Below are 21,863 nucleotides of genomic sequence, written 5' to 3'. Positions count from 1 at the left end.
ACTCTGGACAGGTGGGAGGAGGATCTACCTGTACCATCAACAGAGGGGGAATGGAAACGAGCATTCGCACAGGTCCAAGACAGCGGGAAACAGCCCCCCAGCGATGATGCAGAAGCGCAACGGGATGACGACCAGCCCCCCGTCTCAATCGCAAGATCACTTGTTTAAAATCATTTGGACTGCCTGACCCCAAGATGACTGCCACAGTGTTCCCTACCATGTCGTGTTACTCCTTTGAGAAAAAAACAGACATCGTCCAGACCTCGAACACATCCCGCATCCAGCCTACCCTTCAGTATACCAAATCTGTGAACCTGCCTCGGACCGTGTAGACCTAGATTTTTGGCTGATGCCCGGTGGAGCTACTTGATAGCTATAGAGGAGATGGGCTGTGGGCTACCCCTTCGGCCGTCACCTACCCAGCCGGACATTGGGCAGACCTTACTTCGTCTCTCCGTGGTACTCTCCCTCATAACCCTTTACTCCACCCACTTTCTCCTTTATGCTCCATCTATCCCTCCTCTTTGCTCTCTAATTGTTTTCTCATTGAGACCTAGCCGCTTGACTGATGCCTGGTGGAGCTACCTGAAAGCTATAGAGGTGATGGGCTGTGGACTTCCCCCTCGGCCGTCACCTACCCAGCCGGACTTTGGGCAGACTCTCCTTCGTCTCTTCATCCATCCTATCTCCATCCTTTCTCCCTCCTACATCTTACCCCACCTCCTTACCCTTCTAAGCTCCATTTATTTAATCTTCCGACGCTCTTGAAATGTTTTCTTGTAACTGATGTAACTTGTAATTGATGTAATTTTGTGGAACCTTATGTAAAGCGCTCTGATACCTCCGGGTCTAGCCAGCGCTATATAAAACTCAAATAAATAAATAAAATAAATACATTTCGAGCAATGCCCAATTTAAGCTTACACAGTTCAACTATCTCCACCGCACCCATCTGACTCCTCTGTGCTTATCTAAGTTTGACCCTTCGCACTCGCCAAAATGCCTGAGATGCCGTGCCTCCCCGGCCCACTTCGTACATATGACCTGGGATTGTCCCATGATCTGTTCTTACTGGAGTACAGTACTGGAAACTTTGCAGAAGGCAACGAAGCTCCCAATTGACCCAACAGTCAAACACTGCCTGCTGGGTGTGTTATCGATCCCTAAGGCCACAACCCGCATGCAGCATAAATTTAACATGCTGGGGCTGGTGTTGGCGAAACGCTGTATAGCTATCCACTGGAAGCTAGCCACAGCCCCCCTCCCGGAGCAATGGAGGGTGCACCTCTGCGAATGGGGGGTAGCAAAAGAACACGGTCTACGCTCGGTCCATACAGATGAGAATGCGGACAGCGACCTAGAGACTTGGGCAATTATGCTGGAGACTACACAGGGGACAGTCCACACTGAAAGGAGCGTCACTGAACGATCACGGAATGGGTTGAGGGACACAGAAACACATGTAAACCTCTCTCTACACTTCCTCAAAGATACAAAAGTATAATGAGAGGGAGGATGCCGTAACCGCCAGTAGTTGTCAATAGCACCAATAAGTTTAAATGTTTGGTTTGGTAAAATAAAAAAAAAAGGAGTAAGATGACGGGAGGGTAGCAACTACACATTGATCACTCCTGCAGTCGTACAAAAGTGGCTGCAGGTTGGGCATTGTGAGGAGAAGCTCACCTGCTGGGTTTATTAGAAATGTTGTACCTAAGATGGGGACTGGGTGAGTACAAAAAGATCTGCTTATGCGAGAAGCCTGCAAATTGTCACTTTGTGCTATAAGAACTGTACCAAGGGTCCCCTAGTAGGGTGATCACACAGCTACCGATGTTTTGAAACAATATATGTACGATGATCCTAATTTGCTTACTACCAATTAAAAAAAAAATATATATATATATATATATAAGGAGATGGTTAGTCGGTATATATATGTTGTTGTAATCAGGATACACTGAGGAATATGTGCATAGTCGAACTCTTGTATTGTAGATTCACGCTAGTTTCTTAATGAGTAGTACACACATACCCACACTGCCTTTGTATCACTACTTTGGCTCACCATATATATTGCCCATGTACAATTTGTGACAAATAAGTGTATTTCTTAAGCATCATGAGACGCACGTACTACGTTTAGTTATGCAAGTGCACTAATTTGGTTGGAATTAAATTCTTACTTGATCTTAGAGGGCAAACGAGTTTTGAGCTGCATCAACATAATAGGTTTTTACAGAAGTGCTTTTACATACTTCGACAGATTTACAAAACTGCTTACAATCACGTCACTTGGCATGATACGCAATTTATTTTCCAAGTATTACTTTGTGTACAGTGTACTATGAGTTAACTCTAGGTGGTTCGTGCATAGTGAACTGATAGGGAGTTATTACGTGGCGACTATAAATAACAAGAGTGGTGTCAAATTGTGAAGCGCACAGCTCTTTCCGCTGTTCCAGCTCCTGAATGGTTATTTTTGTTGGCTTTCCCTATGGCTGAGATATAGGTGCTAATTTTTGCAGTAACTGGAGAGTTTCACATAACTATTTGCAAATAGTGGAACGTTCAGATGATGCATAGGATGTTGATCTTCTGCAATAGGTATATGTCTGGATGAGATCTTTTGATAAGGAAGTGTTACTTGGAAAAGAAGTAATTTTTCAATACTTTAATTATACGCTTCTAAGATTTTTACACACGGACATAGACTAAAGTGATTATTTTACATTCCTGGAACAGAATCACTGTGAATTGTAATGACCTTCACAGAAGTACATATTTTCTGCAAGGATTCTCCTTTCAAGAATCTCGTAAGGTATGTTGACTTAATTTACAGTGCATTAACTGATTGATGGACAGGTGTGAGGTACATTTTATGATTAACAGCACTACAAGTGTGACCCTCTCCAAATACTTAACCTCATGGATTGTTATGTAAACATGCATGATGGACCTATTCCGTTGGTTTTCTATAATTAGTAATGATTGCTAGAACTACCACAAGCAAGTGGTTTTATTCCCTAACTCGTAGGAATACGGTTTACAAATTTCACTGTTGGGAATGGATTATGTATTTTGGTTTGATACCCTTACTGTACACAGGAAGTGTGAAGGAATGCATAACTCTTGGAATGAAAAGCATGTGGTGCTAACTTTACTCTTATAAAATTGAATATGATTAGGCTTATGGTATGTTCTTGAGTACATTTTCCAACCCTGAGGAAGTTTAGGCAACAAGGTCTGACAAAACACGTGTTGAATGAATAAGGTAGTTTATTAGTCAATTTAAACCATAAATATTACCAAACAAACACAATGTAAAAATATTTACCTAAAAAGGTTAAAAGAACAGTTAAACAATCAGAAGCAAACCAGTTCATTTCTTGATTGGCAAACAATTTCATTATTTGCGCCCCCTTATAATCCTAGTCACAAATAAGAATATGCACAGTTTGGGATGGCTCAGAAGTCAAGCAATCCACCACACCTACCTACAATCTTAAATATTTATCAATCATAGACCAACTTTTTCGTATCTCACGTAAGGAGCAAGTATGTAAAAATACCTATTAATACAGTAAAATACAGTTAAAATGGCAATATGCAAGTTGGGATCGAAAGCATAGGATAGCTAAATAATTGTACAATTAATACAGCAGGATGTTGATTTACATATAAAGTACCAATGTGCAAGATATGATACAATAAGAGTACCAGTATGCAAATTGGGGGGCCCTGGTATATCGGTTATCTGGACTCTTTACCACCCCCCAGCTCCGCCCATAACCAAACATATGCTCCTATCATGGTTTTGAAATTAGCTAGTAACTGCACTAATGTGATGTTCAGATTTGTGTTTCTTGGATCAAATGACTCCAGCACTGCCTTCCTATAGGTCCTAATTCCTAAGCAGGTAAACTCTCTTCTTAATAAACTTTTTCGCTGATTTATCAGGACAGGACAAATACATATAACAGCGGAAGCTGCCTGATGGCATAGGCGGCAGCACTTGTCTTCTCCTGCACTGCCTTTCCTCCATTTTGGGACAAAGTCTAGTGTAGGTATTTCACCAAGTCTTGAGCCACGAATGTCTGTTTTACCTTCCAATGGTAAGGTGCTTCCAAAAGTAAAGATTCTCTTAGGCTTGAATAGGATTTCAATACCAGCCGTTCGTGAAGGCGCTTGGACAACTTTTCTTTGTCTGCAATCCAGCTTTGGAGTTTAATTGACTTATTTACCATTTTTTTAAAGGCTTGCCTGGCTATCTTAGCGTTTCATAGATCTCCCATTTCTATCATCAGAATGCTATTTTCCAAATATTTCTTATAGGCTCCATTCCCCCGTTGGAGATTAATTTCAGTTCAAGCTCGTATAGCCAGAGTCTTGTCGGCAGCTGCACCCAGTTTGTGGCAGAGCTTTACAAATGCGCAGGTCTGGCAAGTGACTGTTCTGTGATTGAAAACTCCAGCCGAACTTGGGCAGGCAAGGCAGATCTGGTTAGCCGAAAGGTTTGTTTATTCAATCTTATCACTAGTTTATCAAGGAGGCTGGCCTCAGTGCCTAGCATTATGTCTGATCCATACGCAAGGTAAAGTATAAGTTTGGCCTTAATTACTGCTCCCAAAGGTTTCAGGTTGTGGCCTTGAATGGATCTTACTAACGCAGAAAAGGCATAATTGATTGCATGGGGTTTACCCTTGATTGTGTTTCCTTGGTGTACAAATGTTCCACTTGCATCTATGTTTACCCATAAATATACGTAGGTAGATGCCTCATCTGTAGTATTTTCACTAAGGTACCGTCTACAGTTTTTCTTTTTAATGCGCCGATTACAAGTAATCTCATTTGGGTTTTTTTGCGGTAAATTTCCAGGCCATTCTTCTCTGCGTAAATGCCAAGACAATTAGGAAGCCTTTGAAGGCCTATTCATGTGTTGTTTAGCAGTAATAAGTCTTCTGTGTAGAGAATATTTGACAGTTGTTGTCCACTCAAGCCAGGGGCATGCGCTGTCAACTCATCCAACTCCGTATATAAATTAAACAAGAGAGGTGCTAACACGCAGCCTTGCTTTAAGCCCGTTCACGTTTGAACTTTCTCCGATACATGGGTACCATCTCCAATCTTTAGCTTAACCCACGTATCTGAGTATATTAATCTAATTGCTCGTAGGAGGTTAGTGATAAGCTTGTACCTAGGTTTCCGCAGGAACAACATGCAAGATAGAAGAAATCCCAATGGCCCCCTTTCACCTATGGTGCCAAACTATTTCAAAGCACAATGGTTAATCAGGGGAAGAGGGGAAGGGAAAATGAGAGAAACAAATGTCCCACGATGTTTCCAAGTGGGATGCAAGTTCAAGCAGTCAGGAGACTGTCTGCATCAGACATAAAGAAGAAAGTAAGATATGTACAATAAGGCCTGAGAGGTTAAACATATGGTAAAGTACCTGTGGTGTAAATACCTGATTAATTCACCTCTTCCATTTGTTAGCCAATTGCTAGAATGCTGTATGGTGGTGTTTATCTATATAAATAAAAAGGTATCCACGATTTTAACACCTAATATCAAAACTAGGTACAGTAGAAAAAGAAAAGGAAGTGTGACTAGTACCCACCTAATTAAGGAATGGGCTTTCACAAACGAGGACCGAAAAAAACTGGAAAAATACTAGTTATCCACTAGTTTGCACCTTGACTAGCCTTATACTTCCTCACATAGGAAAATAAGAACATAAATATTCTTCTCCACAGGAACACTAAAACTGAACAAGGCAGATCCCCAAGAACGAAGGAAATTGCAGAGTTAAGTATTATAAATGTACTTAACGAAACGTAATGCGTTTTGACCATTTTTACAGTAGTCATTTGTTGTTGATTTTTCTTTACAGGTCCTGGAACTTTAGAAACTGCAGCCCACTCCGTAACCGATCTGGAGGCGAAACCAAGGAAGGGGCCACAGACGAGAAATTGGCAGGGTACGTAAAAGCCCAGGAGTACCCGGAGCCGCTGACGAAAACAGTGGTAAGTGACCCCGAAGTGCGCAGGGGTGCCGAAACACTAGAACGCAAAGCGTTCTAGTACAGGATCGAGGCAGTTATATACTTTCCTGCTGTGGCTTGCAAAGGGCCGCGGCAATCATGACAGTACACCCCCCCTATGGAACCCCACCAGGCTTGGGTTTCTCAGAGTAGCGCCTATGAAAGAGTTGCAACAATCGAGGGGCGTGTACATGACTTGCTGGTTCCCAAGAGCGATCTTCTACCCCATAGTCTATCCAATGTATGAGGTATTGTAACTTTCGTCTCACCCTCCTTGAGTCAATGATAGTAAATAACAAACCTGAAAATGAGTTGGAAACTATCACAGGAGCTGGATAAAACTGGGCTTTAGCTTACAGGATCCTTTCATGATAATATCCCTGGTAGACAGCAACACCTTGTCTCCTATGGTGTATGCAGGTTCCAAACGTCTATGGAGATCTGCTGTTCCTTGTATACTGTTTAAGCCCTTTTTGATTCCTTGTAGCTATTCTTTGTGTGTCCTTTATGGTTGTAACAAAATTAGTAACACCAGGAACGGGTTTCGAAAGGTAAGGGGGTGATAGAAGAAACAGAGAATGGAACCCATAATTGCAGAAGAAAGGAGAGTAGTTGGTGGCAGAATGACAGCTGTTATAAGAAAATTCTGCTATCCATATGAGTGTGTCCCAATCTGATGTAGAATGCAAAAGCTGACATCTTGGGTATTGTTCCAAACACTAATTCACTCTTTCAGTCTGGCCATCAGTTTGTGGGTGATGGCCTGATGAATATCTAACATCAATATGCAACAAGGTACCCAGACGTTTCCAAAAATTAGAGATGAATTGGGATCCTTGGTCTTACACCAAAACAGAAGGGAGGCCATGTAGCCGGACTATGAGCTGTACAAACAGGGAAGCCAATTGCTGGGACATAGGGACAGCCTTCAGAGGGACAAAATGGACCATTTTGGTTAATAAATCCACAACTACAAGAAGAGTTGTGTTCCCTTAGGTGGTTTTAGGTAATTCAACAATAAAATCCATTGAAATTGTATGCCATGAACTAGGAGGTATGGGTAAGGGGTGCAATAATCCTAGAGGGGCCTGATGGGATGCTTGGCCTTGGGCACATACATGACACGTCTGGACATAATGCTTTGTGTCAGTTGCTATATTGGGCCACCAAAAGTGACGCCGCAGTAGTTCTAATGTTTTCTTAAGCCCAGGATTCCAGAGAGTGGATGAGTGTGACACCCCTCTAATGATTGTTGTTGCAAGGGTCGTGTATGGAGAATCGGGCCTTCCTGAACGTATATCAAATTTCGTATTTTGGTAGCTTTATACTTTTGTGCTAGTCTCACTAGTTCTCTGGGATGTTGTGCCTCAACCCTGTCTTCATGAATTCCTCTTCAGAACAAATGGCCCCTGTGATACGCTCCCTATCTATTATAGCGGGAGGGTCATACAGGGGCTCCTCAGGTTCATAACCGAAACGGGGATAAAGCATCTGCTTTTCCATTGTATTTTACAGCTTGAAATTGTATAGTAAAGTCAAAAGCACTAAAATATTGCGTCCAACGCAACTTCCTCATGGATAAGGCTTTAGCCGATTTTAAGAACTGCAGATTCCTATGGTCAGTGAGTATTGTAACCCTATAAAGTGCTCCTAATAGGTACTGATGCCATTCTTCAAAGCCCTTCTTAATGGCGAGCAACTCTTTGTCACCAATAGTATAGTTCTGTTCAGCAGTGTAGGAAGGTGGAATCTGACTAATGGTTGCCCCCAACTTTTTGCCTGGTATTTGAGTGGTTTTTGACTAGTCTGGCTGGGATCCTGCTATCCAGGACCCCAGCCTATCTGCTTTCTCCTTAAAACTGATGTAAGTACCCTAGGTACAAACCCAATTGGATGCTGAGGGTACCCTGACAGTCCCTTGTAGATGGTACCCTAGGTACCCAGGGCATGGGTCCCTCAGTAGGCCTACCAGGGCTGCAGCACTTATTGTGCTACCCTGGGACAGCCACACAAACTGACAGCACCAGACCACTACTGTAGTCTGGGTAAGGTGGTGCTAGCACCCCTTACAGGGATATAGGTACCCTATATCCCACCCCATTACAACACATGTACTCTCATGGGTCACCCCTATGGCAGGCCCTGCTAATCCTACAAGGCAGGGTGCTGAGGTATGTGTGAGGGGGGACCCCTACATGAGTAGGACCTCCCTGCAACCTTTGTAAAATCATTGCTGGGTTGTTTGTAGTGTAGCCATACCATATACTCTTAACCGCATTATAAGTCTATCGCGATCACGTGATAACTTGAGAATGGCTACACAGAACCATATCGTGTTTGGTGTCAAACATGTAGGAATCATACCCCCAGTCCAGCCATGGGCATGAGGGTACGATTCCCCCCTGCTAGAGGGGCGATATGGGAATAGCGGCAGAATTGAGACACCAATTTAAAAGTGCACATGTAGTACAAAATGGCTACTACCCGCCACCCACACGACTCTGGCTGGCTGTTGCTGGGGAAAACCCCAGCCTCGCCAGCTGGACAATAGGGCTCCTGTGGCAGGGAGGTGCTAGCATCTCCCCAGACAGGATAATGTGGATTGGAACAGGGTGGGTGCACCAAATGTCCTTTCAGAGTTGCACGTAGGCAGCTGCAGAGCCCTCATTCTGCATACACCGCTTGGAACCGGTTCAGGGGCATTCTGCCCCTCGCCCAGGCGGGAAACACACAAAGGGGAGAGGGTGTAGCCACCCTTTCCCGCCTCACCACTCATTGGTGGACACTACTCTGGACACTCCCCTAATCTTGGGGATAAAGGTGAATAACGTGGCCCCAGAGCCTCAGATTAATCTTGAAATTTACAGTCTTGACCTTCGACTTGCTGCTGCCCAGCTGACGGAAGAAATCTCCCTTGGGATAAAGGAGTTATCCCCCTGCTTGGCAGGCACCTGAAACACTGCAAGTGACCCGGTTGGAACTTCGCTGCTCTCACGAACTTCGACGACTTCCAGAAACCGTGAGGTGGGTTTCCAGCGCATCCCAGAGGCCAGTGAGTGTGCTCAACGAGTTTGGGCACCGTGGACCGCGTGGGAGCCGAGATCCCCAATACCCCAGGACACCGGCCACCTCTTGCGTAGCACACGACCCTGACCAGTGGGGAAGTTGTGCTTTGGCCCGTTTTCGAGCCAACCACTCTACAGCAATTGTGCCAAAGACCAGCGCCCTAGCCCCCTCCGGTGGCCCGTGGGTGCCCTTTTACGCACTCCAAATTGCCACCTCCCGCGGTCCCTTGTCTCTCGACTTGTGGGCCCTAGCAGAGGTCTATTTCAACGACCAAGAGTTCCCCTGATTGCTCCACGCCTGCTCTACAGTCTCCTCGAAGGAGACCTCTCCCAGACCTCGTGGGTCTGCACTGTAGCCGATTTGTTCATTCTTCGTGGGTTGCGGTTGCCAAGGCTTAGTGGATCCAATCCGGACACTAACACCGCAGCGACCCTCATCCGACGTGGGACAGTCGCCCTCCTGAAGCTGGCCTTCCTTGAAGCCTCCCGGAGCCCGTGGCTGCAGATCCAAGCTACACTACTTTCCACCTGAAGCACCCGACATCGAAGGGCTCTTTGCTTTGAGCCGCCTGGTCACTTTGCCGTGACCCAGACTCTGTCCCCTCTGCTTTCAGGTTCTTCTCTACAATCTTCACATCTTTGATCTTCACGGAATCATCGACGCTTTTGGCTAGCAGAACTTTTGACTATTTTCCCATTGAAAATCAGCCCGCGACCCGACAGCAGAAACGACCTATGCACCCGGCTTCCCTGGGGCAGGTAACAGTAGTACCTTGTTACTCTCGTGGTAGTGGGCTCTTCCAAAGTTTAAGTCTAAAGTTTTAACTTTGTACTCCTGCTAGAAGTATTTTTAAACTGTTTATTTCCAACCGCGACATTCTCCATAGGCTGTAATAGAGATCCCGATAGCAGCTACTTCCCTTCCTCATAACCTGGGGTGGATTCTTAAGGGGCCAGCGATCCTGAATGCCCTAGGCATTGCCTGTAGAATTGTCGCGGTTCTTATACCATTTTTTTAGTATATGGTTTGGTCCCCCCCTGGGGCCCAATGTTAATAGTGCTATTTATTGTGTCTATCAAAGCTTGTTTGATATTGTAACTTTGCCACAGCTTCATAAAGGGACTGTGGGATTCTGTCTAGAATAAATACATATATTTTATATATATACCTGTGTGGGCTACTCTTTCATTTGGTTATTCAAGAGGTTATTATGGTAAAACAATAAGCTTAACACTCCTTCAAGACTTAGCCTGAAGGTTGCTCTCCACAGCTACCACTAGGATAGCTTTCTTTAAAGGTTGTCTTAAACCTATCATCAATAAGAGTCGAATTGGACTGGTGCAAGGTGTCCCTATAACTAGGAGACCGCATATGCCTGGCCAACTTCTCACAAGCAGGCGTCAGTTTATGTGAATAGCATGCAATTGGGTGAAAATATCCTGTGTGCGGGGTATGTTTGAGACAGGATACTTACTCCCTACCGCTATTTGTGAGGCATCTACCTCTACAATAAAGGATCAAGATGGATTCGAGTGTTTTAGTTTAGGAGCATGAGTAAAAGCCTCTTTCATTTTACGGAAAGCCTCCTGTGGTCCATTCAAACCCAACCCCTTTTTTTAATATCCCATGTATGGGATAGGCTAGGTCTGAAAAGCTGTCAATAAAGCGCCTGTAGAAGTTGGTGAACCCAAGACAGCTTTGTATTTCTTTTACATTTTTGGGAGACGGCCAGCGAGTTATTGCTCCCACTTTCTGGGGAGCCATACTGATCCCTTGAAGAGACAGAATTAACAATGAACCCCAAAAAACACACTCTGGAGGTATGAAACGGACACTTGTCCAATTTACAGTACAAATTATTATCCCACAGCCTCTCTAGAACATTTCTAGCATGTTTTTCATTCTCCTTAACTGAAGAGGAGTAGATCAGGATATCATCGATATATGGACTTACATATGAATCCAACATATCTCTTAAAACATCGTTAATGAAGAACTGAAAAGCAGATGGAGCATTGCACAGGCCAAATGGCATCACCAGATATTCATAGAGGCTAAACTTGGTACAAAATGCAGTCTTCCACTCGTCCCCCTCCTGGATTGTCACCAGATGGTATGCTCCACATAGGTTTAACTTTGTGAACATTTTGGCATTTTTACTTGAGCAAGAGAGGAGATCAATGGTAAGGGGATCCGGTTCATTATTGTCACATTAGTGAGAGCTCTGTAATCAATGCAACATCTAAGACCCCCTTTACGTTTTGGGATGAAAAAGAGAGGCGAGGAGGCGGGTGAACAAGAGTGCCGAATAAACCCGATTAGCGTCAACTCATCTAGGCATTCATGTAAGTATGTATTCTCTTTTTCAGGTACTGCATACATTCTACTACATGGTATACGGGCTCCAGCCACCAAATCTATCCTGCAATCATAGGATCTGTGCGGCGTAAGTATGGTGGCATTCTTCTTTATTAAAAATGTCCCTCAGGTCTTGGTAACAAGTAGGTAAGCCAGGAGTACTGGAGTCTGTGATCACGGCCACTTCCCCTGAATACCCTCCATTTTTTACAGTTAGTTGTGCAGTACTTAAAGCTAAAATATACTGATGCTTCTTTCCAGTCAATCAGTGGGTTATGCTGACATAACCACGGTAGGCCTAAGATGGAAAAAAATGGGGAGATTGGATGAGTTCGAAGCATAGAGTTTCCTTATGGCTTTCCTGAATAACAAGTGTGATTTCAGCAGAGGCATGCGTTATGGGGCCAGACTTAATGTTGCTGCCATCTATGGTCTTGACCTCCTCCCAAGAAGCTTCAAAAACAAAGGGAATATTTTGACTTTTTGCCCAACAAAGTTCCATAAAATTCCTTGTGGCCCCTGACTCCAGCAATACTTGCACACTACAAGACTGTTGTTCCCATTACAACTGGGATGAAAGAATGAAATGGTGAGAGGATGGTCAAGATTCCTTTTGTATGGTGTGTTGTGAGACATTTAATCCTGACCCGCCCGAAATCCTTGTCTCGCCAGACTTCGGGCTTACGAGTTTTCCGCACTGTTTCTTTCCTTTGGTTTCATTGAGCATTACCTAAGAAAATGCCCGTTTGCCGCCGTACATACATAGTTTCTTATCATGCCATCTCTGTCTCTCTTCTTCAGTAAGGGGACCCTGAATGCTCACTATCTGCATCGGTTTCCTCGATAGGTTTTGCAGATTCTGGTCTTCTCTCCTTGTATACTACTGTTCGAACTTTAGAGCGCCCATTCTCCCTTTTTCTTTCATTTACTCAACGGTCCAGTTTTACCACTAAATCTATAAGGGTGTTGCACGACTCTGGGAGTTCAACTACTTAAGCTAACAAATCCTTCAGTTCATCTTTGAGGCCTCTATAAAATAATGCACCAGCTTCTGCTACCAACCTATTGAAGGTAGCAATGTAAGTCATTAGATCCTTCGTTCCTTGTTTTAAATTGAGCAATTCTGAATCGACTGACTGCATAAAAGAATGCCTGTCAAACAATTTTCTTAATTCCTTCTTAAAAGAGGAGTAATTATACAATTAAGGATCATTACGTTCGATTAGAGGAATGGGCCAACTTGCTGCTGTCCCACCCAAATAGGAAAGTACGAATGCCACTTTAGCTTGTTTGGTAAACAAGAGGCTTTACACATAAAATGAAGCTGGCATTGGCTGATAAAGGTAGCAAGTTTTGTAGGGTCTTCCAGGAACCTTTCAGGAGGGGCTAATGGAATAGCAGGAAGAGTAATCACATGAATTATTGGGCCCCTGTAATGGAAGGTGACTGAGGTGGGAACTGACCTCCTGCACCCTCTACCATATTCCCTACATTAGCATCCAGTCTCATACCCCATTGTAGAGAATCTACTCATAAGGACAAAGCTTGGGTCTCTTTTTGGAGATTGCCAAACATGTGGGCTAGGTCTGCACGTGACACCTGGCTTACTTCCATGTTGTTCGGGCGGAAAAGCAAAGTGGGCTTTGCGTTCTGACCAGCTGTTACCTAACTTTCCGCAGGAACAACATGCAAGATAGAAAAATTCCAACTTCCCACATTCACCTATGGTGCCCAATTATGTCAAAGCACAATGGTAAATCAGGGGAAGGGAAAATGAGAGAAACAAATGTCCCACAATTTTTCTAAGTCGGATGCAAGTTCAAGCAGTCAGGAGACTTCCTACATGAGACAACAAAGAAGAAAGTAAGATATGTACAATAAGGTTTGAGAGGTTAAACATCTTGTAAAGTGACTGTGGTGTAAATACCTGAAGCATTTCCTTCTTCCATTTGTTAGTCAATTGTCTGAATGCTGTATGGTGATGTTTATCTACATAAATAAAAAGGTATTGGCGATTTAACGCCTATATCAACACTAGGTACACTAGAAAAAGAAATGAAAGTGTGAATAGTACCCACGTAATTAGGGAATGGCCTTTCACAAACGAGTACTGATGAAAAACTGGAAAAATACAAGTTATGCACTAGTTTGCTCCTTGACTAGCCTTGTGCTTCCTTACTTCAGGACATAATAGCCTAAATATTCTTCTTCAGCACAGGAACACTAAAACTGAACAAGGCAGATCCCCAAGAACGAAGGAAATTGCAGAGTTAATTATTATAAATTTATATAACCAAACAGTTTTTACCGTAGTCATTTTTGTCGATTTTTCTTTACAGTTCCTGGAACTTTAGAAACTGCTGCCCACTCAAGCGATCAGGAGGCGAAACCGAGGGAGGGGCCACCGACGAGAAAACAGCAGGGTGCATAACAGCTGAGGAGGACCCGAGGGAAGGAGGGCAGGAGCGACGCAAGAAGGAAAGAACGCTGCAGCAACACACCTGTAGTCCAAGAAGCCGCAAGCCCGCGAACACGCCAAAAGCATCGACGCCCCAGCCGCCGGCGGAAACAGAAGTAAATGACACAGAAGCTCAGAGGGGTGCCGAAACCCTAGAACGCAAAGCGTTGTAGTGCGGGATCGAGAGAGTTATATACTTCCCTGTCGTGGCTTGCTACGGGCCACGGCGAGCACGACAGATAGATGAAATTGCCCATCGCTGGAGTTTTGCTCATTGACTATTACATGGAACACAGTCAAAGGCTGCCTTGAAATCAACGAAGCACAGATAAAATGGTGTTATTTTAAATGTCGAACCCTCTCGGACTTGCTGATATTTGCTACTCCAGTACCTTTCGCAATATTATTAATATGTTTCCAAAATCTTTTCGAATTGTTTAAATGTTTCCTGTTTGGGTTTTTTGTACCTCCAGATCTCCCCTTTTAATCGTGGTCTCTCACTATGGAAGTGTTTTAATAATTCCATATATCCTAGGTTATGGCGTAACTGCTGATCAAGCTTTTCTACTTTAGTTTTTATTCTTCAAATATATAGTGGGATTACTATAAGTTTACGATGACCCAGCTGAGCTCCCTTATACTGACCGTTATCTCTGTGTGTTTTGGTCAGATTGTCAGTAAATATCTCCCATACTGTTAAAGGGTTAGGGCCTGTTGGGGCCAGGTCCTCAAAATATGCCACGGCTTCCTCTGCTAAACTCTTGCTTGTACTTCAGGACCACTTAAGGCGTTTCATGTTCCCTCTGCCAAGCTCTACAAGTAGTACAGAGGACATGAAATGTTTCATATATATGTATTTACAGTGATCACCTGAGGATTGTGGTCCCTCTCCACACGGTGCACAATGTTAAAATCGCATACAAGATTGTTTAGGGGCAGTGACACAAGGGTATAATCTAGAATAGAGACAGAATTGCCCCAAAGTCTTGACCAGGCAGGGGTGAGTTTCACCTGGCTTCCAGCCGTTCAGGACCAGAAGGCCAGTTAGTTCACAGGCCTTTAATAATTCTTCTTCAATTTTATCCTTCCGGTTATTGAGTGGGATCATTTGCACAGGAAGGATTCCGACAGCATCCGTGTGATCCTCAGTCGGTTGGTAAAACAGGTTAAGATTTAGGTCACCTGTGACTAACCAGTGCGACTTATAATATGTATATTTTGGTTGGAATAAGAGTGCTGCCATTCTTCCTGCTGTTGCTGCTTTTTTCTTTGGATTATTGTACAGATTTACAAGAATAATGGATTCTTTAGAAAGTTTAGCCCAGGCATCCATTTTCAATACCAACATAACCAAGTCATCCACATGCAGCTCTGCAGCTTTGACCAATAGATTAGTATTAATTTATATTGCCAAGCCACCGTTTGCCCTTCCATATGTGCTACTTCTTTCAGACAATTTTGAATATTCTTTATAGCCAATTATGGGAATGCTGTCTTGCACCAAGGTTTCCTGAAACATTAGTATGTCAAATGTTCCCAGGTATTGTACCACCATTGGGTCAGCGATTTTTGTCTGCAAGCCGCTGACATTCCAGGAGCAGATTGTTAGGCCACCCTGTTTGCTTGCAGGTGGCTGCCCTACCATTCAGACATTGTTATTCCCAGCTCGTGAGAGGGCTGTATGTAACCAACCCCAGTTATTTTGGTGCTCATCGTTTATTACAGTTCTCTGCATACCAGTTTCATCTAGTTTGGTTAGCTTGCCTATAATGTTTTGTACTCAGGGGCACCTTTGTTAAAGCCCATAGATGAGCACCCTGCATTTGCTCCTCTTAGTATAAATACGGTGGTCGCTATGAACTCGTCTGAGATTGACCTTGCTGTTAGTAAGCGGGGGTATCTATCCCCCTGATATGATTTTACTTCAGTCCCACAGGCTTTTAAATGCTTTCTCTTCTCAAGGACCTGAGTCGGGAGTACTGGCTTAGAAAAGGTAACCAAGGTGGGATCTGTGTGCTGTCGCCCTCTCGCAGGCAAAAACTTAATCGCAAGAATATCCTCTGACCCAACATGATCTAAACCCGGTAGGGCTTTTATCAGCTTTAAGACACTTGAACGATTTAAGACATCCTGCGGACCTCTCGACTTGAACTCAGGGATCCATAGTAGCCGTGGCCAGGATTATTTTGGCATCTGGTGAGCTCACAGGATCCAAAATGATCTCTACATGTCATTTGGTTCTGATCGCTGGTTGTGTTTTTTTTCCTAGCTATAAATGAGCTTCTTGTGGGCCCTGAACTATAGATTTAGTTTGCGTTGCTTCTTCCTTAAGTTCTTTTACTTGTCTCTCCTTCAGCCCCACAACATGGTCTTGTTGGGGACCACCTTGTATTCCTACTCTTCCCCCATCTAAGGGGGTACATGGCGCCGGAAGTGCACTGATAGTAGTAGTGAGTAACCCCACGGGAGTCGCCGATTTATTGAATGCAGTTTCACATAGTGGGCCTGGCACAACACGTGTTGGCTAGAGACTTAGGTATTAAGAGTGGAATAAAGAACATCTTACAGAACAAACCTAACAGGAACCTGTTGCTGTTCTTTTGATTGCCTACAAAAAAGTTAATGTGACTGTAGTCACACACTGATCCAGACTATAGCAGTACTGCACAAAATTAAATCTGCATTGCCTCCTTTGCCATTTTGCTACAAAAGCTGGCAACTGAATTTTAGATAACTGTGAGCAATAAGAGCACAGCAGCCAACTCCCATGAAATCACAGCAGCTGCTAAAATTCTGCCCCCCACCCACATTGAGTAAACTTACCCAGCACTTCTGATGCTTATGTTTGCCTTGAATTGAAGATATTTACATAGCCTGAAGTGTGTGACACAGCTTCAGTGAGTTGCCGCTTTTTAGCCAAGAGCCCCATATGAAAAGCAAAACTGCAAGTCTGTTCCAATGAAACTTACAAGGTGAGATATTATCCTGTGCATCACCCAGCATCCTGTACTGACAATCCCCCACAGTCCCATCCAGATGTAGATGACCCAGACATTCACATATATCCAACCTTATACACATGCCACCATCTATCTCTCACACACACACACACACACACACACACACACACACACACACACACACACACACACACACACACTACAGATCACACATTCTAACACATGCTCATTAGCACTTGCTCTGCTGTACTCCAAGCACCAGCCATCATAGACTCATCATGTATCATATGTTTGACAGAAATAGGGTTTATGCCCGCATCTTCACATATCCTAAACATCCTTCTTTCCACAGGCTACAAGATCCGATGTGTGAACCACAAACATAAGAAGAGAGGAGGCTTTACTGTCATACATAGGTCCTCCTGGCCCTGCTCCCTAGGCAAGCAAGTAACACTCAACTCCAGGGAGCTGCCAACATGCCATTTCCATCTCTGCAACGATCGCCACCTGCCATCTCATCTAGCAGCCTCCCAGATAGAGCAAGGACTTCATTGATGAATTCTCAGATCACCTCACCGCTATATGTCTATCCAACATGTCCTCATGTCCCTCTTTGGTAATGTGAACCTCCCAGACAACACAAATTCCAAAACAAACAAGAGACAAACTCTTCAACCTCACTGATACACTAAACATGTTTCAGCAAGTCACACAACCAACACACTCCAAATGCCAAACCCTTGGCTTTGTCTTACCAACCTCACCAACACTCCAATGCAAACCACCAAGACCCCTGGACTGACCACTTTGTCATCGCTATCTCCCTGCTCAGTGTCCCACCAACAAACCAAGGTAAACATAAACTAGAATATTGAGCCTTCAGATCAGTCAAAAACTTTTCCATAGCCAACCTAATCCCTGAACTTATCTTTCACCTATCCTTCTGAGTAACTTCAATTATTTTTTAGAAAGCTGTGTGAACATCCACACCCCAATTACAACATGCAAGTGCAAGTCAAAGCCTTCAACACCCTGGTACTCTAAAGTGTCATGTAGTTCTTATAAACCTATATAAGATCTGCACGTTTGGACAGCATACACTGCGGGCTTGGTGTCTGAACTAATTCCAGACACTCACACCGGGTATGTTGGCCTGTATGCCAGCCAGCTTACAGTGCCACTAGAAACTCCTCTTATCAAGGAGAGAATACTTCCTGGCAACTATCGAACATGACAACCCTGATCCCTCAGAATTCGTGGAAACAGTGTAATACTTTTCGCCTAGTCACTCGTGCTCACTTAGTCTCAGAGATGTACACAGAATAAACGGTAAGGACGTTTTCAATAAGCATTTATTGAACATTTGTCATTCTAGTGTAAAATAGGTGTGCTGAGACAATCATCAGACAGTAACAGATACAAATGATTAGAAGCACTAAACAGTGAAAGGATGGTAAATCTCTACCATTTTGTTATAATCATGAATACAGGCAGGTATATGAAATACATGACAATAAAATGCGTACTCCTATGATGCAATCCTAACTAGATGTACCTAAGTGTACCTAGCATGTGTGTAGGTGTTAAAGCCAAGAATCCCTCGAGGATGAAGTCAACCCCATTACCTGAAGTGAGAGACTGTGGGACCCCGTCATGGTCACGAGTTGGACACCCCGCAAGGGATGTTCAGACCGCTGCGAGCTGAAGTGTCTGCATGCAGGAATCTCAGCGTCTTGCATTAGAGTGTCGGCATGGAAATCGTGATCTCCTCAGCTAGATGTGATGTTTATATACCCGAAGGTATCCCCAGGGCTTCTACCTGGCTGTGCCACTGTCGGACTTAGAATGACGTCGGGAATGAACTTTGTACATAGTTATTATGCAGGAGATGATAGTCCTGCTGAATTTCAGAGAATCCTGAATCCTCATGCATAATGTATGCGGCTATTTTCAAGGAAAACTCCTTGTTCTGTAAGGAGTACTGTAACTAGGTAAAAGGTCATTCCTAGCAACCGTTTTGTATGTAATGTAGGGACGAATATAGGTGAAAGGTTGTGATGTTACCTGGGCCTATATTGGGGTACCTATACGGAATATAACAAAAGACCTGCTGACAATAAACAATCCATCTGCAGGCAGGAAAGAAAATGGAAGAAAAACACAACTCCCAGGACCTCTAGATACTTAAATGCCTCCAGGCAACACGCAGACATCTCATAACCTAAGCCAAATTTAAGCACTATACCAACAGCGTCAATGAAGCAATCAGCAGAATGCTGTTCCAGACAATCAAGCAGTGCATCAATACCCCATCGGTCCCACATGTTGCTCAAGCCAAAGAAGAGTGCAATGCCATCAACCTCTTCTTTAGTGAAGAATTACAGACAATCCAACAGCCCATTAACAACACCAAACCTGCTTTAATCTCTTACACCAACCCTTTCCGGTAGAACCCTGCCTTCAAAGCATTATATCTCCTAGATCTTGATGACATACTCACCTCCTTCAAAGCCACTTCTTATGAAAATTATGTCTTACGTCATCCTTCATTAAAGTTCCTTCTGGGGACACACTCTTACCCCTACTACCCCTACTTACCATTGTCAATGCCTCCCTCAATCAAGGTTCTTCTCAGAAGCTCTCAGGACAGACCAGATCCTTCCAATCATAAAGAAACCTACACTAAACACTGATGACCTTGTCAACTACCAGTTCATCCCTCACCTACCCCTAACATCCAGCAGCAAGATCATTGAAAAAGCAGTCTTTGATGAACTCCAAGATCACATGAAGGCTAACCCTCTTCTGCACGACTACCAGTGTGGTTCAAGATTATGCGCAGAGACCACTACCTTACATATTGTATATAATGCCCTCTTAAACAAAGGGAATGATGATGAACCCTGCTTCCTGATACTGCTGGACCTCTCAGCTGCCTTCAAAACACAATAAACCATCCAACCCTCATATGCACCCTGGATTCTCAAATGGGATTCACAAACAATATACTTTATTGGTTTTCCCCCTACCGTTACAGTCAACACCAGTTGTTTTCACATGGACATTTGCAGGTCACCAAAGATCCTTATAGCCTGTGGAGACCCCCAGGTCTATATTGCCATCATCAACCTTTACATGGAGCAGTTTGGTACAGATAATAACATCAAGATTCACCAATATGCTGGTGATACACAATACTCCCCTGGACACTAGCCTCACCATCAAGACACACAGTGTCTAAAAAACAAAGACTGCCTGTTACCAGCTGACTCTTCTAAAAAACACAACAACAAAAGAAACAGGAAAATATTTTCTCCCAGAAAGCACCATTGGAACTGCTGCTCAAGCCCTCGAGCTCTTGCATCTAGATGGTGGTAATGTCCTACTCAATTGCCTCCCAGATTCCACACTGGCACACTATAGGGGCATCCTACATGCATGAAGAAATACAATCACATCACCCCCACCTTAACTGAACTCCACTTGCTCCCCTTGCCAGCCTGCACAGCATCAAAACCAGCTGCATCATTTATAAAGCCATAATAACAAGCACCCCCTTTTATCTTGCTGACAAGCTCACTATGTGGGATGTTTCTCTGCACAACCACAGACTGCAGTCTAAGCAGTGAAAAAAGAAAAAATAAGACAACAGACCTCTGTCTAAATGCACAACAAATTCACAATTGACTACAAAATTCTAAATATATAGGATAATAAAAATAACATTTAAATCCAATTTTGGCCAAAGAATATTCTGCACATCTAAAACACGAGCAAATTCAAACTTTCTAGTTCTCTTTTCAACAGGGATGCATTATGATCCTAGATTCCGGTCATCAAGCAAACTTACATTACCCTTTAATTAGACTTATTCAGCCAGCCCTACTCAACACAAAAATGCCAATAGATCAGTCAGGGTAGAGAAAATGCAAAGTATGCAAGACCTAAATCTAAAAAATGATGAAGCTCTACATGAACTGGATCTACCCAATACAAATGATAACAACATAATAAGTTGTAGAGTACACAAAAATGCTCAGTTACTACATGCAACAATGACAACCCTCAGCACATACAACGGTTCAACACTTGAAGTCCATATAAAGGCAAAGTCACAACCGAACAATTTCTAGACTGGACTAGACTTTCTAACCCACAGGCAAAGGAACCACCAAAAGAGTCCTGAAACTGACAACACATAAATACTTTCAAGCATATGGGGGAGGTTGGGGGGGCACTAAATCTCCAAGTAAGAACCCATCTGAAATTAACAATATAGGTGACCACGGTCTAGATGAGGAAAAATCAATTACATCCTATTCTGGACCACAAAATCCATAGGATGATTCCATGTCACTAAATGCATCCATCACAACTCTTTAAACAACTTTCCAAAGCCAAATCAAAATATTTTAAATACTACTATCTCTCATGCATATTCTTATAACCAACCTATGTAGCATACTTCTTACAGACAACCACAATAAGAGGAGTATGCCCATTAATTCACATAAATCTCCAATACACATGACCACCATTACAAATTCTTCTGCGGCCTTTGCAATGAAGCTAACAACTTACATGAGGTTATTATTGCAACAACGGGAGAAGGTGAGGTAAATGCGGAGACCTGACTTACTATTTTGCATCAGGCACGCATGGCAATGATTGATACCTCCATGCTCACCCCACATCACAAATAAAGATTTGCTGGGTTAGTTGTTTGGAAATGTGTGCATTGCCGATGTCTTCGAGGTAATGGGGTAGGGGCGGTGGAAGAGGGCTGGGAAGATTTAAGTTGGGCCAGTTTGTTTCTTTTGATGTCCCCCTTTGTTGATGATGTTGAAAAGTATCTGTACCTCTACCATACATGCCAACATTTTAGAAGAGGAAAGTGGAAGATTTTAGAACAATAATTGGGAGAATGTATTTTACCGAATGGCATCTATTGAAGCAGAGGCAGTTTCAGGTGGGAGTCAGC

At 43.4% G+C, this 21,863-nt stretch overlaps 1 protein-coding gene and 1 long non-coding RNA gene across 4 annotated transcripts in view; one reads left to right on the top strand and one right to left on the bottom strand.

Annotated features, from left to right (window-relative positions):
* Positions 1–21,863, bottom strand: part of ARL6 (ARF like GTPase 6) — a 955,202-nt gene that overhangs the window by 756,041 nt on the left and 177,298 nt on the right. The window lies entirely within an intron of this gene.
* LOC146867123 (uncharacterized) lies at positions 5,897–13,937 on the top strand. Its single transcript, XR_014966068.1, has 3 exons — positions 5,897–6,023; positions 11,476–11,552; positions 13,804–13,937. It is a non-coding gene; the product is annotated as an uncharacterized LOC146867123 (long non-coding RNA).

The sequence above is a fragment of the Triturus cristatus genome, chromosome 1_2, assembly GCF_964204655.1.
Source record: "Triturus cristatus chromosome 1_2, aTriCri1.1, whole genome shotgun sequence".
Lineage (NCBI taxonomy): Eukaryota > Metazoa > Chordata > Amphibia > Caudata > Salamandridae > Triturus > Triturus cristatus.
This window is presented reverse-complemented; position numbering and strand designations above follow the sequence as displayed.